The 16,216-nt window shown below is 42.6% G+C and overlaps 1 long non-coding RNA gene across 1 annotated transcript; it reads left to right on the top strand.

Annotated features, from left to right (window-relative positions):
- Positions 1–8,408: 8,408 nt before the first annotated feature.
- On the top strand, positions 8,409–10,031 carry LOC118977413 (uncharacterized). The gene is made up of 3 exons (XR_005064526.1): positions 8,409–8,486; positions 8,945–9,066; positions 9,436–10,031. It is a non-coding gene; the product is annotated as an uncharacterized LOC118977413 (long non-coding RNA).
- The last annotated feature ends 6,185 nt before the right edge of the window (positions 10,032–16,216 follow it).

Below are 16,216 nucleotides of genomic sequence, written 5' to 3'. Positions count from 1 at the left end.
TTGATTAGAAATTTTAGTTATGTGTACTCAAGTCTAGTGGGTCTTCATTATATGTATTACTTTCTATTCTATACTGGCTTACATATTAATATATGGAAATTTAGCTTCATCTGCCCTACCTCTTGATGTCAGAAGAATAATCAGGGTAATTGGCTTAGATTGTTTTTTCTCCTGTTTGTATTTCATATTGTTTAATGTCATTAGTGAGTTGACTACTGAGTGGGTAATCTGCATTTCAGATCTGCTCCTTGAGCACATCATTACCATTGATTTTGATTATTTTAATTCCCATTCACCCCAGGCAGGCCCTGAAGCTGTGCCACATTATTCAAAGAACTGCTTTCTTCCTTTCAGTAAGTCTTTCTGTTTCTGAAAACCCATCAGCATTCTGATAAAAGCTAATGTTTTTACTGAGTTTAGGGGGCAAGTTGATTTGTGTAGCATGTGGGTGAGGGTGGTGGCTCAAGACCTGTGTGTCTTCATTCCGAGTGGCAGTCAACGTGGCAGCCTCTGGTGCCCACAGGGAAGCTGGGTGCCTGGTCCGGTCTGCTTTCAGGGACTGTGCTGGGTGACTGACCAGCTTCTCGGAGCACGCATCCAGGGCACCCCATCTGCAGGATTCTCCTGGAGTTGGCTGTTGCATATCAGCAGTCTGGCTCTCCCTAAGGCTTGCAGGTTTTGTCTTTTGCCCTTGGAAAATGATTGCTGGACTGACTTAGGGATTGGAATCCAACTTCCTTTCAGTTTTTGAGTTCACTCCAAAACTAACTGTAAAAAGAACCTCACATTAAAGTCTAAGTTTGGCTACGGTCAGCCACAGATTCTGCTCACCCTCTGGCTGGGATGTGTGTGCTCTGTTTAGCTGCTGGTGGTTATTAAGTCATTTGTAGTTGCACAGAACCTCGAATGGTAAGGCTGCAAGGGAAGTGACCAGCGCCAGTATTCTGCATCTGTCTTTTTATAGACAAGAAAACAGAGGCCTGGAGACATAAATGACTGGCTTGAGGTCACACAGCTACTGAGTGGCAGAGCTGAGTGGTACAATCCCCTTTATCCAGGCAGTGCCTGCTACTTCTTAATGACCCCTTGCTATTGGATGACCTAGTGCAGCAACATATTGCACACACCTGCCAAACACCAGAGTCAGTGTGGGTGATTGGCAGCTATGTATGTGTCCATGCAGTTCAGTGTATTTTTGGGGAGCAGAGGCTTTTATAAGGGAAATGACAATACAAAAAAGAGTGTAATTAAAAGCATGTGTTTATGTGTCTACACACATGTGTGTGTTAAGAGGTCAAGCAGGGTGATTCTGCCTGTACGTGACCTAAATCAGTTTGGATTAAGTAATTTCTTTTTTGTTCTTTCTCCCATTAGGGCAAGCTCTTTGCTCCTGTAGTGCTGGGGAAATACAGTAGTTTGGTGCTAAGAAGTCTGAACTCCTGGAAGGCACTATCCCCAACCCCCATCCCTGTTAGCACTTTCTTCACTGTCTGCTTTAAACTGAGGATCTGGAAGTTGGGAGTGGGTGGGGGAGAGCTGGAAAGGGGTGCAGAATTGGGTAGGACTTTTCTGTTTGAAGTTTCTGTAATAATTAGTTTAGGACATACCAAGGTGTAATTCCTAATGAGTTTAATGACTGGGGGAATTCTTTTAAATGTTTTAACCAAGAAGCCTTCAGGGTGAATATTTTAGACTCTGTGACATTAGTATCCATAACTGGCAGTTCTTCTAACAATTGGTTTAAGTTAATTTGGCTTCATCAAAGGAGGAAAATAAAATTGATCCAAGGACTATTTTACTGCACATGCCTAGAAACAAGAATCTTAATTCTAATTATTTCCTGCTGTTTCCTCTTTGGCCCAGGCCTCTCCTTGTTTTAATTTGTTGGTTTCTGAATCAGCGATGTAAGTTAATGTTCCCCTTTTTCAATTGTGTGTGAGAACCTGGTCTTCTGATACACCCGAAATACACCTGGGTCACACCACCTTCCTTTCCAATCCGGCTGAAACGTCAGGCAAGCGGCTGCTTGGCACCGAGTGAGCGCGGGACTAGCCAGAACATTTCAAGACTGACTAAATTTTGGTCTGAGTTGCCAGGGAACTTTCAAATTGAGTGGACCTGGATACTTAGGCTAATTTACTTAGTGAGAAGGAAAAAAGGATGGACTAGGCCAGTGATTTCTAGACTTTTGGATTTTACCGACCAGTACAATTTCTAAAATGATTTTACGGACTGACACTGAATTACCAACAGTTCTTTTTGTCAAGTAAGGGCATTGAAAAAGTGTCAAAATATCACCCACTATGAGGGGGTGGTGGTGTGGTGTGTGTGTGTGTGTGTGTGTGTGTGTGTGTTTATGGAGAGAGGGAGGAGAGTAGTCGTGAGGGACAGCCTTTACATTCAATTTAAAAAAACCCCCATGAAAAACTTAATGCTATGCTATCCTTATTTTTTTTATCTCACCGAAGACTGATAAAACCTGGCATTTAACAACTAGTGCGAGGAGGGACCTTTCAGAGTCCCTTCTAGGTATAACATTGACTTGTATTCCACTTAGACCTCACCATGACTCAAGGATCCTTTTCACCTTTACTCATCCTTTCCTCCTCAGTAACTCTTCCCTTATGGGCAATATCCCCACCAACCCCCACCCCAATTCCCTTGCTCCCACTTCCTCTTCCCTCTGCTCCTCTCCAATAACCCAGTGTTTCCCAGGTAATCTCTCAAGGGCACAAAGGCTGTGTATCACCACTCTGGCGACCCCTGTCCAAGGGACTGGTTTTCCTATTGAATGGGTGGTGCTCTTAAACCCAGTGAGAATGCAGTCATACGAAATACTCATGCCATAGATTAACGAGTGAAAGTTCTTCGTTTGTTGACGGTCGCCTCTTCACAGCTGCTTCTTGGCTATAACCCTCCCATCCCCCAGCTGCCTACCAGTAACTACCAGGTTGTTGTGTGTTCTGCTGTGTGAGACTAAATAAAAAATCCTTTCTTAAATCAAGATATATTACACTGCTTGCTTCTCTTCAGTTTACTGGATCTATTATTCTGTCATACAAATAGATTAATGGGCTGAAAATTTCACCAGAGCTTGTATCCTGTGGGTTTTGCTAATCCAACCACTTTCATTTGGGCCAGGATTTACAGGGGTCTGATTGTTTCACCGTTTGGTTTTCTAGTTTCAATGAGCTATTTCCAAAGTATGCAAGGGTAGTGGGCAATTAAAATATTGAGTAAATATACAAATACACCTGTTTTGGATATTCATGAAAGCAGCTGGTTTGGCTTTTTGATAAAGATTTTGTTAGTTAATTTGAAACAAAACACTCGCTTTAATGAGATACAGCCTTGTATTTAGATTATCGTGCAACATAGGATGCAGCAGGTGGATAGTGGCATCTCAACTGAATGTATCGGCAGAGGTTTGAGTCAAGGACCAGAGAGTGTCTCCACTAATGAAAGAAACCACTGTACACATTCTCTAAAACTTCGGATAGTGATTTCTTTTGCTCATCTGTAAACACATGCACTCAAGTGTCAGTTAATCAGATACCTTTATTCTCTAAAACGTTTTGGCAGACATTTGGTCAGAGATGGCTTTGATACCCATGGGGTACTTGGGATCTTCTATGGTGGAAAATAGAGTTAAATGTCCAGGATATTCTAAGTGTTTCACATAAAAACATTGTGGTCCACATAGTCTAAGAGTTAAAATACTAACAAATTCATGGTCATGGTGAAATGCTTGGTTAGCAAGTTGAGTCTGAGCAGCAGTTCGGGAGAGCATGAGGTCTTTTAAGCCTATGTGAGCTCTGTGTTTAAAGCACTGGGCGTACATGTGGGTGACCTGCCAGCTCTGGAGTCTGCTGAATGGCTCTGTTCAGCATCAGCGGTACTGTGGGCAGGGCACTGAACGTGCACAAAGAACGCCTGGGCCTGAGTCCTGAGAGCTCCTTGCTAACTAACCGTGGGCTTGAGAAGACCTCTCCCTGGATCATGGGCTCCTCATCTGACAATTACAATACTTCACTCAGAGGGTTATTGTGAAGAATGAAAGATATAGCATGGAAAAAAATCTTTTACACATTGTGGAGCTTTATACAAATACCAAGTTTTTGCAATTGTGTTAACCCTGTCAGAAGCAAGTGTGGTTAAGGATTGACGGGAGTCGACCACATACATTCCTACTCTCTACATTTTCACCTAACGGTGTGCGGCAAGTCCGAGGCACCCCTCTTTGTCTGCCCTGGTATGTTGATTTGAGAGCAGTGCTGGGCCATTGGTCTTATCACGTAATTATATTGTTTCATGATGTCACCACATCAGCATGGGTACAAACCTAAAGTTCTAGAGGCTTAATGGTAGTCATCTCAGCCTTAGAGTGTAGGCTGATATGCCCTTCAAGAACTAGTGGTAAAAGAATAAGAATTAAAAGCAAGTAAGACTTCTTCCTGGATGTAGCACTTGGTTCCAGGAGGAGGGGAGAAAATTTGGCCCTGGTGGCATCTGAGCACGGAGCTCTGCAGAATGGAAGGCACGTGGAAACCTGTGCCTTCTCCTTGGCACTAACGACCCGGCCTACCGGGGCCCCTGGCAGGAGTGAACTGTCGCGCCTGCTGAGAGTGCAAAGAATGTTTCAGTGGAGTTAGTCTCAGCTCCTCAGTTTCTTGTCACTAGGGATGAGCAAACCCAGAAGTGCTCTAAGTCTTCAGAGAATCTGACTTACTTCTCAAGCATCTTGTGTTTGGCTCTACTTTACGTGTGTTTTGCCAGTTTTTCTTCTTTAGTTATTAGTATTAAACCCATGTGTATGCATTTGAATGGAAATTTAATAGTCATTTTAATATTTATTTACACTTAATTCACCCAAATGCCGTGTTGAGTGAGGGCTGTTGTATCTTGCAAGGAGCCTTTGAAGATATAAACATTTCCTAAGATGTAATACCGATTTCATCCCTTCTCTCCCACAAAGGAATTGGCACTTGGGGAGGTTAGGATAGAATCCCAGTTCCAAAGCCGTGTTGCTCACGGCAGGCAGGGCTTGGACAACGTGGAGGGAGTTCTCACTGTTTTAATTGCTGCTGACTTGGGGGCCGTTGCTTTGGTAAAATCCCCAAGCGCGGCTCTGAGAAAGCACACGCTCTTTTAGAAAGCCTAATTCTCCATCTCTCGGTCTCGCACACTGTTGCCAGAGCAATGGAAAAACAATTTCCGTGGCCCATCATTTTTTTTTCTTCCAAGCATGACACACAGACTGGTTCTGGGCAGTAGGAAATGAGTGAAAAGAGGAATGATCATTTCTAAATGGCTCTGGCCTTTTCATTTCCCACCAACCCATCTGCGTCTCTCTCGGGCTTTGTGCAGTATTGACGCCATCAGTGATATTGATGTAAAGGAACAGGCATTATCTGTTAATGACAAAATAATGGTGTTATTTTTCTCTAGTCACACAGTACTGTTCCATTCATAACTGTTTGCTCTGAGGTGATGGGGGGAGGTGGACCTGGAGTTATCAATGTTAGAGCCAAGGCTGGGAGGGGGGAGAGCTAGTGGTTGTCCAGTCCCACCCTCTCGTTACCAAAGGTTCGAAATAGCAATTGGAGCAAATATAAACCTATAGACATGGTAGACATACGATGCTTTTGACAAAACCATAAGTGCTTTTGAATTAATGCATTAATTAATCTTAAAAATTAGTTCTTTTTAATAATCCTTTTCATAAAGATAGTTCTTTTTATGCCTAAGGAATTGTATTATTGAATACCCAGAAAAGGAGTGCAGTTCTTTATTCTTAGGCCTTCTTCTGTTCTTTGTCTGCAAAACAGAGCTGTGTTTCCTCGAACTGAGAATGAATGTTGTACTCTATTGTCAGTTACTGCAATTTCATGAGGGTAAATATCGTACTTCGACGAGTGTTAGAGTGAGGGGTGGGAAATGAATCCAAAAACCACTACATATTTGGTTATAATATATGAGTCATCTACCTTTGAAGCTGTGCTGTTTGTATTTTTTAAAAAATAAACTTTTTATTTTCAGGTCATTATAAATTTAGGTGCAGTAAGAAACAATACTGATATGTCCCATGTATTCTTTACCCAGTTTCCCCTAAGGTAACATCTTGTGACACCATCGTCCAATATAAAAACTGGGATATTGGCATTAATACAGTCACTATATAAAACATTCTAAAAAAGTGAGGTATAATTGACATGTAACATTATAATAGTTTCCAGTGCACAAATAATGATATGTTATGTGTATACATTGTGAAATGACCACCTTAGTAAGTCCAGTTAACATCTGTCACCAAACATGGTTACAAATTTTTTTTCTCATCTCCTGAGGACTTTTAAGGCTTACTCTCTTGGCAACTTCAAATATGCAATATAAACATTTCTCTTTATGCAATGTAGCATCGTTAACCACAGTCACCAAGCCATATATTACATCCCCAGGGCTGACTTACTTTCTAACAAAGTTTGTATCTTTTGACTCCCTTTACCCATTTCCCTCAACTCCAACATCCCATTTCTGGCAATCACCAGTCTCTTCTTTGTAGCTATGGACTTGATTTTTTGCTTAATGTTTTTAAAGATTCCACATATAAGTGAGATCATATGATATTTGTCTTTTTCTGTTTTATTTATTTTATACTTAGCATAATGCCCTCAAAGTCCATCCATATTGTTGCAAATGGCAAGATTTTATTCCTTTTCATGGCTGAATAGTATTCCACCGTGTGTGTGTTTGTATGATATCTTCTTCATTCATTTATCTATGGATACATAGGTTGTTTTCACATGTTAACTATTGCAAATAATTCTGCAATGAACATGGAGTGTATGTATCTTTTGAATTAGCACTTTCATTTTCTTTGGATAAATACCCAGAAGTGAATGTTCATATGGTAGTTCTATTTCTAATTTCTTGAGGAAGCTCCATACTGTTTCCCACAGTAGCTGCACCAATGTACAATCCCACCAATAGTGCACAAATGTTCCCCTTTCTCCCCTTCCTCACTAACACTTATTATTTCTTCTTTTTGATAATAGCCATTCTAACATATTTTAGGTGGTATGTCATTGCAGTTTTGCTTTGCATTTCTCTCATGATTAGTGATGCTGAACATCTTTTCACATACCTGCTGGCCATCTACATGTCTTCTTCAGAAAAATATATATTCAGATCCGTGCCCACTTTTTAATTGGATTGTTTGTATTTTCCTGTTGAGTTGTATGAGTTCATTATATATTTTGGATGTTAACCCCTTATAAGATATTTACAAATATTTTCTTTCATTCAGTAGATTGCCTTTTTATTTTGTTGTTTCCTTTACTGTTTGCTATAGTCCTGCTCAATTATTTTTGCCTTTGTTGTCTCTGCATTTAAATTCAGATACAAAATATCATCTCCAAGACTGATGTCAAGGAACTTACTCCCCATACACGTTTTCTTATAGGAGTTTTGTGGTTTCAGGTCTTACATTCAAGACTTTAATTCATCTGGAGTTGACTTTTGTGTGTGGTGAAGACAGTAGTTTAGCGTCCAGATATCGAGCCTTTGTGTGTCTCCACGAGGATCTCTGGACTCGCCCTTTTGCAGCTACGGCCACTTTCCTCCCGCTCTCACCCCTTCCTTAACTCTTGGCAACCACTGTCTTCATTTTTAGAATTTTTTTCATTTCCAGAATGTTATATAAATGGAATTCTACGTAACTTTGGGATTTACTTTTTTCATTCAGCATAATTCTCTGGAGAGTCATCTAGGTTGCTGCATGTGTTAATAATGTATTACTTTCTTTTGTCCTGGCTGGTGTGGTTCAGTGGGTTGAGGGCCAGCCTGTGAGCCTAAAGGTCGCCAGTTCAATTCCCAGTTAGGGCACATGCCTGGGTTGGGGGCTGGATTGGGGGCATGCGAGCGGCAACTGATTGATGTTTCTCTCCTTCCCTTCTCTTCTCTCTAAAAATAAAAAAATAAAATCTTTACAAATAATATATTCCTTCTTATTGCTAAGTAATATTCCACATTATGGACATAACACTATTTGAAGGACATCTGGGGTTCTAAAATTGTCATTTGGTTTTTCTTAATATTTTCTCTATCTTTAGTGAGTCTTTCTGTTTCTTTGCTGAGCCTTTCAATGTTTTCGTTTCTTTCCAGCACGCCCATGATTGCTTGCTGAAGCACTTTACGACGGTTGCTTTGAGATCTTGTTCAGGTCATTCAAACCTCTTTGCCACTTGGTGCCAGCATCTGTCGATTGTCTTTTTTCATGCAACCTGACATCCCCCTGGTTCTCGGCAGGATGAGTATCTTTGATCGAATCCTGGACATTTTGGTTATTGTGTGGTAAGATTCTAAATCTTATTTAAACCTTCTGTTTCAGCTGGCTTCCTGTCACCACTCCATTGAGGGGAGGGGAGGAAGCACCTCGACCTTAGCAGGTGGAAGTTCCGCCTCTCCCTATACCTGTTGACACTCAGGTGAGTTGCTTGTAATTGCATAGGAGCCCTGACCCCCACCGGCCTTTGCCAATTGCTCCCTGGCTGAGAGGGGCAGGAGGAATTCCTTGTTACCGCTCCCCACATAGTCTTCACTGGCAGCATAAGAGGGAACATGGCCTTGTTACTGCTAGTGACAATGGCAATGGGGAACATCCTGACTTTCTACTAGGTTTCCTAGGCCTCATACCTCAGTGCTGCTGGGTGGGGGTGGAAGTCCCGGCTCTGCACATGGTCTCTGTATCTGGGAGTGGAGGTGGGACTTGTTATCACTTGGCAGGGGTGAAAGTCCTAGTTCACAGCTTGGTACCTCGCTGCCAGGGGGTGAAAGTCTAGGCTCCCGCCAAGCTTTGCTGGCGTGGGTGGGGGTAGAGCCCCACTATTTATTTGTCTGTGGGGTTTGATTGGATTAAGGCAATCAAAATTTCATTGTCTGGAAGTTCTGTCTTACTAGGCTGCCCTTTTCTTGGTCCTCTGGCCGAAAGGAGCAGGCTTTCGTTGTTGTCGTTGCTGACCTACACTAGCTGGTGTTTCTGGAAGCTCTTTCAGCTCCCAGCCTGAGGTATGGTTACAAAGACAACTCAGGGAATTCCCACCACTCTGTTCCAAGGGTCCTGACCTCCCTAACCGTTGGCTTTCTCTTCACCTTTCAGGGTCTCCCATGTTTGTTTTCTATAATGTGTAGGCTTATTTTCTTCTTCTTCTGTAGTTAGTGAGAGGAATAGAGAAAAGTAAGTCTATTCCAGCCGGCCATGTTTACACTCTAAAAAGAAGGGAAAGAGATAAAATTGGTATCAGAGCGCAAAAGTATTTTTTATGATCTTGTTGATTGGGAAAGGCAAGTTTTGTTTTGTTTTGTTTTGAACTGTCATGCTTATCTTGAGCCAAACATTTAACATAACCATTATTACTTTCTAACCCCCCTCCACAGCTGCAGAGCCTGCCAGGTCTCACTTTTCATTAAGTCAGTCATTTGCATCTTGGTGCGCTGCAGCCAGCGGGTCCAGCGGGAAGCGCTGAGAGATGACGTCACCGCCTTTGGAAGGTTCCTGTTTTCTGACAGTTCCAATCTCTCCTGCTGCCCCTGTTGTCTTCACTCTTCACAGACGTTGCAGCCCAGCAGAAATTTTGTTTTATCACTCACCTCAGGAAAGGGTTTCATGCGACAGCCCATTTATCATGTATAACATTTTGGGCCCATAAACAATGATTATTATCACTGAAGTTTTATTTGGAAGGCCAGTTTTTGACTCCGCTATTAGCTTTGTCTTGAAAACCTATTTACATGTCCACACACACATACACACATTTGCGAAGCCTCCAACCTAAAAATTGGCTGTTCACATTTTATTGGGCCAATAAAATGGGAGTTTAACATTTTAGTCAAATCAAATGCCAAGTGTTTCATTTCAGGCCTCAGTGTCCTTATTGACGGGACTTTAAATCTACTACTCTTGCATCTGGCTCTTGTTAGATGTTTAGAGTTTGGAGGGGGCCAAAAGTCAATGGCACCTTCAGTCTATGGAAAGATCCCGCAGGGCAAGCCGTCCCTCTACCTCTTCAAGGCAAGAGCAGGCACCAGAGGGCCAGCTGCCCTCTGATTTGCATGTGTAATAGGGCCTTGGCTGGGGCACTGGGTGGGCTTAGAGTGCCACGTCTTCTCATGGATGGTGCTCACAGGACATGCATATGAAATTCCGTGATGGGAGGACTGGCACAGTCTCTCTGGAGTAGCACAGCCCCAGAACTTTCTCTGATGAGGGGATGGTCCCTAAGCTGCCCATCACGTAGCCACTCACCACAGGTAGCTGCTGAGCCTTCAAATGTGGCTAGTGTCCTGAGAAACTGAATCGTTTTTGGAGGGCTGAATTTTTATTTGATTTCATTTTAATTAATGAAGTATTTTAATAGGCATATGTGGCTAATAGTTACCATTTTGAATACTGCAGCTCTAAAGCTAAGCCAGATATGAAGAAATACCCAGAATCATTTCCCTCTTTGCACCTGTGACTACTCGGAGTGATTACTTGAGGTTCCATCTGCGCCTCCGTGGACTCACCCCCCACCCCTGAAGTGTGTGTTCAGCATATGTAGAGTGCTGCACTGAGACAACTCCATAGCTAGTCCTCCTCCTCTTTCCAAATGTCACCCTGAAATGACTTCCTCTATAGACGCAGCACAAAAACATCAAGAACAGCCCTGGGATGTAGACTCAGACAGACCGGGGTTTCAACTCTTCCTCAGCTATTTCACCTCCTTGAGCGTGTTACTTACTCTCTTAGAGCTTCAGTTTGTTTGTCTGTAAACTAAGGTTAAAACCCACTTGCAATCGGTTTATTTTATATGTCACCTTGGCTGGGCTGTGATACCCAGATATTTGGTCAAACATTATCCTGGATGTTTCTGTGAGAGTGTTTTTGGATGAGAATGACATTTAAATTGGTGGACTTTGCATACAGGAGTTTGCGTTCCATCATGTGGGTGGGCCCCATTCAGTTAGCTGAAGGCTAAATCAATGGCCATCTTTCCCCGAGCCAGCAGGCCTTCTCCAGCAGACTGCCCCAAACTTCACCCTCGATATCAGCTCCCCGGTTACCAGCACACTGCCGCCCCTGCTCCAGAGCTGCGGGTGTGCCTGACTCTCTAGGAGGCAGGCCAGGTGAGGACACTGTTAGGGGTGGGTCCAGGAAGGGACCTCTCACCAGAACCTTACCATGCTGACCGCTGATCTTCCAGCTCCAGAGCTAAGGGACACACATTTCTGCTGTTCAAGCCACCCAGTCGATGGTATTTTGGTAGGCCAGCCTGAGCAAACGAAGACATCCTATTGGTTCTGTTTCTCTGAGGACCCGCACTAACTCGTCCCCTCACAGGGTTGCTGAGGAGCTTCAATGAGACATACACAAAGTGCCCATCATGGTGCTCAGCACGCGCGATATCCACATCCTGCCTCTTTGAGCGCCACCCTCAGTTCCAGGTTGATCCCTCCCCTTCATGCTTCGTGCTGCCTCAGTGGCTGTTTCTTCTCCAGTGTTCAAATACTGGCCACTCTTCCAGGCCAGCTCACAGCTTACTTCCATGGCACAGCTTTTCCAGATGATGCCGAAGGATAACAACTTCTCCCTTTCCAAGCTCTGGCAACTTAAAATCTATTCCTTTAATATTTAATAGTTTGGAACGTGTTTTCTTGTTTAAAATTCTAAAAAATAGTCACTACTTAGTAACTACTTACTATGAACTAAGTCCTATAACAAGTATTTGCTACGTATTATCTTGTTTAATTCTCCAAAAAGCCTTATGTTGCAGACATTAGAATAGTCACTCCACACAGCACAGACGAGGAGATTCAAGTCCAGAGAAGGCGTATGGACGTGCCCCTCATCCACAGGGGATGTGTTCCAAGACCCCACTGGTACCCGAAAGTGTGGGTAATACCAAACACATACACACTCTTGTGGTAAACACACATATCTAGGATACATATCTATGATACAGTTTAATTATGATACATATCTATGATAAAGTTTAATTTATAAATTAAGCACAGTAAAAGATTACCAACAATAACTAATAATAAAATAGGACAATTAAAACAATGTACTGTATTAAGTTATATAAATGTATTTCTCTTTCTCTCTCTAAACTAGCACAATATTTTTCTCTTCTTCACCATTTCAAGAGTAAAAGATCAGTTCTTACCATTGATTTTAGCAATCTCAGCATGAAATTTTTTTTCTTTCCTTATTAAGTCGAGAACTGTAACTTTTTCATTTAAACATGGCTTCTCTCTGGCATGTCCAAATTGCCAGCCACACTACTCTGGTGCTTTTGGGCCAGTATTGAGTACAATCAGGGTGATTCGGAGACAAGCCCTTCACAACTGTGACAGCCAGTCTGATAACCACAGTGGCACTAAGTGACTAGCAGGCAGGGAGCATATTCCACGTGGGGAGGCTGGACAAAAGGGTGGTGTGTGCCCTGGGCAGGGTGGGTGTGATAGCTCGAGATTTTATCACACCACTCAGAATGGCACACAGTTTAAAACTTATGAGTTGTTTTTTTTCTCCCCTGGAATTTTACATTTCATATTTTCAGACTATTGGTAGCTAAAACCATGGGAAGCAAAACCATGGATAAGGGGCACTACTTTATTGTATGTCTGGTTTTTTTGGCTGTGTCTGTGGCCCCCACCTGCACGTGAGCTCTGTGACGTCTGGGATTTTGGTCACTGCTGTGTCTTCAGCACCTTGGATGCTGCCATGCACATGAAGAGCACTGCATGAAGATGCTAAAGAAACTTTCTTTATGCAGAAATATTAGGGAGTGACCATTTTTCCCTTTCCTATCTACAACTAGGTTATTGGGAGTTAAAAGAAAGGTCTATGGTTAAGTGTCTCCTAGAAGTTTCCTGAACACACAGGAAACAGCTGCCTTGTTAATCTCACAAAAAGATCATGTCTGAAGGTGTCTGCTCAGGCCCGAGTTGCTTGTGCAGCTGAGGAGTGTGGCCAGACTTCACCTGGGTCGCTAACATGACCCAGCCAGCCTCTGCTGTCAAGGGTCTCCTTGTTCTTGCTGCCATCCCCTCCAATCCCCCACTGCCGCCCCACCACACCCTCTTTATCTCACTGCCTCCAGGGCCCTACCCATCCTCATTCAACTTCTCTCTACACCAGCTCTCCCTCTGTGCCCTCTTGGCTCTTTCTACAGATTCTTTTTTTAAAAAATATTTTATTTATTTATTTTTAGAGAGAGGGGAAGGGAAGGAGAAAGAGTGGGAAAGAAACATCAATGTGTGGTTGCCTCTCATGTGTCCCCTACTGGGGACCAGGCCTGCAACCCAGGCATGTGCCCTGAGTGGGAATTGAACCCGTGACCCTTTGCTTCACAGGCCCGTGCTCAGTCCACTGAGCTGCACCAGCCAGGGCTCTCCAGATTCTTCTCAAGCCGTTTATAAGTCTGAGTGGCTCAGGTCTATCCGCCCCCCGCCCCCAACTTTGGACAAAACAAATTTTAGGTTCATTGAACCTAATAATAAAGATTTGTATTTGTATCACATAGGCCTTTTTTGTATCTTTCTTTCTAGAAATTAATTTTATTTATTTTGCAATAGTACCAATCTGTGAAGGATTTCCCCCCATTTTGAGAATCAAAACAAAGTCTATATAAAATAAAAGTCACCACTTGTAGTGTGAGTTTTGGAATTACATTCAATTTTGTAGTGATACCACAGTGAAGTTATAGAAAGTTCTATCCCCCCTAAAATTTCCTCCTGCCCCTTTTTAGTCAGCCTCTTCCACACCCCCTCCCAGTCCCTGGAAACCACTGGTTTGTTTTTTTTCCCTATAGTTTGCCTTTGCAAAAATGCCATTTAAATCTATTGTGTAGCCTTTAAAAGTTATTTTACTTAAAAATTATATTTATTGTTTAGAAGTCAACATATAATTGACACATAACTATTATTTTCAGGTGCACAATATAATGATTCAATATTTGTATACGTTACGTAGCCTTTTGAGCCTGGCTTCTTGCTTGGAACACAACTTCTCAAATAATACAATTGAGATTCATGCACATTGTTGTGGGTATTATCAGTTTGTTTCTTTTTATTGCTAAGCAGTATCCCATGGATAATGGATATCCCACAGTTTGTCAGTTCTCCAGATAAGATACATTTGGGTTGTTTCTACTGTTTGCCAATTTTTAATGAAGCTACAAATAGATATTTGTGCTTAGGTTTTTGCATGAACACAGGTTTTTATTCTACATGAGTAAATACCTGGAAGGGGATTGCTGGGCCATAGGAAAAGTCTGCATTTAAATTTACAAGAAACCGCAAAACTGTTTTCAAGGTGCCTGCACCATCTTGTATTCCAAGCAGCAGGGTGTCGGAGTTCCAGGGCCCCCGTGTCCTTGCAAGCACGAGCTATTGCCAGTCTTTACAATTCCAGCCTGTGTGGTAGGATCTCCTTATGGTTTTAATTTGTATTTGACTAATGATGTTGAGCATCTTTTTATGTGATTATTTTCCATGTTTATGCCTTCTTTGGTAAAGTGTCTGTTCAAATGTTTTGCCAGATTTTAAAAAATAGGTTGCTTCCCTATCAGTGAGTTTCGAGAGTTATGTATTCTGGAAACAAGCCCTTTGTCAGACTTGCGCTTTGCGAACATTTTCTCGCAGACCGTCTTGCCTTTTCATTCTCTGACAGTGACTTTTGACGAGCAGAAGCCCTTCATTCTGATGTGTCCCCATTCACCGTTTTTCTTCCTGCGTTGTGGTTTTCGTGCCGTAGTCCGTCTTCCAGAAGTTGTTTAGTTTTAGACTCCGCATATAGGTCTATGATTCATGTTGAGTTAATTTTTGTAAAGGGTTGGAAGCGTAGGTGTCCCACCCCGCCTTTGCATATGGGTATCCAGATGAGCACTGTGTGTGGAAAAGGTTCTGTGGAAGATTGAGGTTAGCAAATGAACAAGCAGAGTCGTCCCTTAGCAAGGGCAGGTGCGGGGCACCGCTGCGCACAGCAGTCTCACCTCGCTGCTGCCCTGCAGCCTGTTCTCAGATCACTGTTCAAAAGTCCAAATGCCCTTTGCATGAGCCAGAGCTGCTCGCCTTTCACTAAAGTTACTTCCAGGCCAGATTACGAAGACAGCATGAACTTGTACCCGATTAATCAAAGAATAGCTTTTTAGCTCTCTCTGTTTGGTAAATAAAAGGCATTCTCAGAAATGTAATAACAAAGCTTTCTTTCTTCTTCTTTTCAAAAATCTTTGAACAATCGAGCTTGCAGTTTTTCTTTCCAATGTGTTCCAAATCCCTCTGACTGCTGGAGAAATTGGATAAAGATTTCCCTCTATCTTCATTTTATCACATATTGCTCTGTTCCAAACAGTTGGAAACAGCTGGGTTTTTTCATTAATCTGTGGGAAACTTGGAAATTGCCAAAGGCTGGCAAGTGACCCAAATGTATGTTTAAAATTCTACATCGGGCCTGACTGGTGCGGTTCATTTGGTTGGAGTATTGTCCCATAAACCACATTGTTGTTGGTTCAGTTCCTGGCCAGGGCACATGCCTAGACTGTGGGTTTGGGCCCTGGTCAGGGCACGTGTGCGAGGCAACAGATGGATGTTTCTCTCGCTCTCTCTCCCTCCCCTCCCCTCTCTCTCAAATCAGGAAGCATGTCCTTTGGTGAAGATTAAAGTTTTTAAAAGCTATGTCAAAGTTCAGAAGAGAAAGCATTAGAGCTCAGGTGGGTTTGGTTAGCAGTCTCCTGTGGAGGGAAGTTTGGCAGTAAGAGGTATCTGATGTATCAGGAAGGTTATGCTGTCATCCCTGGAAGAGAAACTGAGGACTGAGCTCTTGGGCTGGCACTTGAATAATTAGGCCGACCCTCATGTTGGCACGAGAATAACCAAACCACACCGACATCGTAACCCAGTACTGGTGGGAAGGACTCAATGTTGCTGGAAAGCACATTTCATCATGGGGAGAACAAACAGTTATTCTTGGCCCCAAGTTTGTTCTGAAATTGATGCTAACTAAAAAGAGGGATATAAGCGTATTTCTTCACACCCTCTCTCATCTGCAATGTTTCAGGCTGTATGAATTTATCAGCTTATGATTCAGTAACGATAACTAGATATGTTAATCTAAGCATTTAGGTAACCCTGTTGAGTTGGCTAGAAAATCGGGAATTCTGTTATCTAATTTGGT

Source organism: Sturnira hondurensis, unplaced genomic scaffold, assembly GCF_014824575.4.
Source record: "Sturnira hondurensis isolate 20B ecotype Veracruz unplaced genomic scaffold, ASM1482457v3 Scaffold0021354, whole genome shotgun sequence".
Taxonomy (NCBI): Eukaryota; Metazoa; Chordata; class Mammalia; order Chiroptera; family Phyllostomidae; genus Sturnira; species Sturnira hondurensis.
Note: the sequence above shows the minus strand (reverse complement) of the source record. Positions and strands in the feature narration are given on the sequence as shown.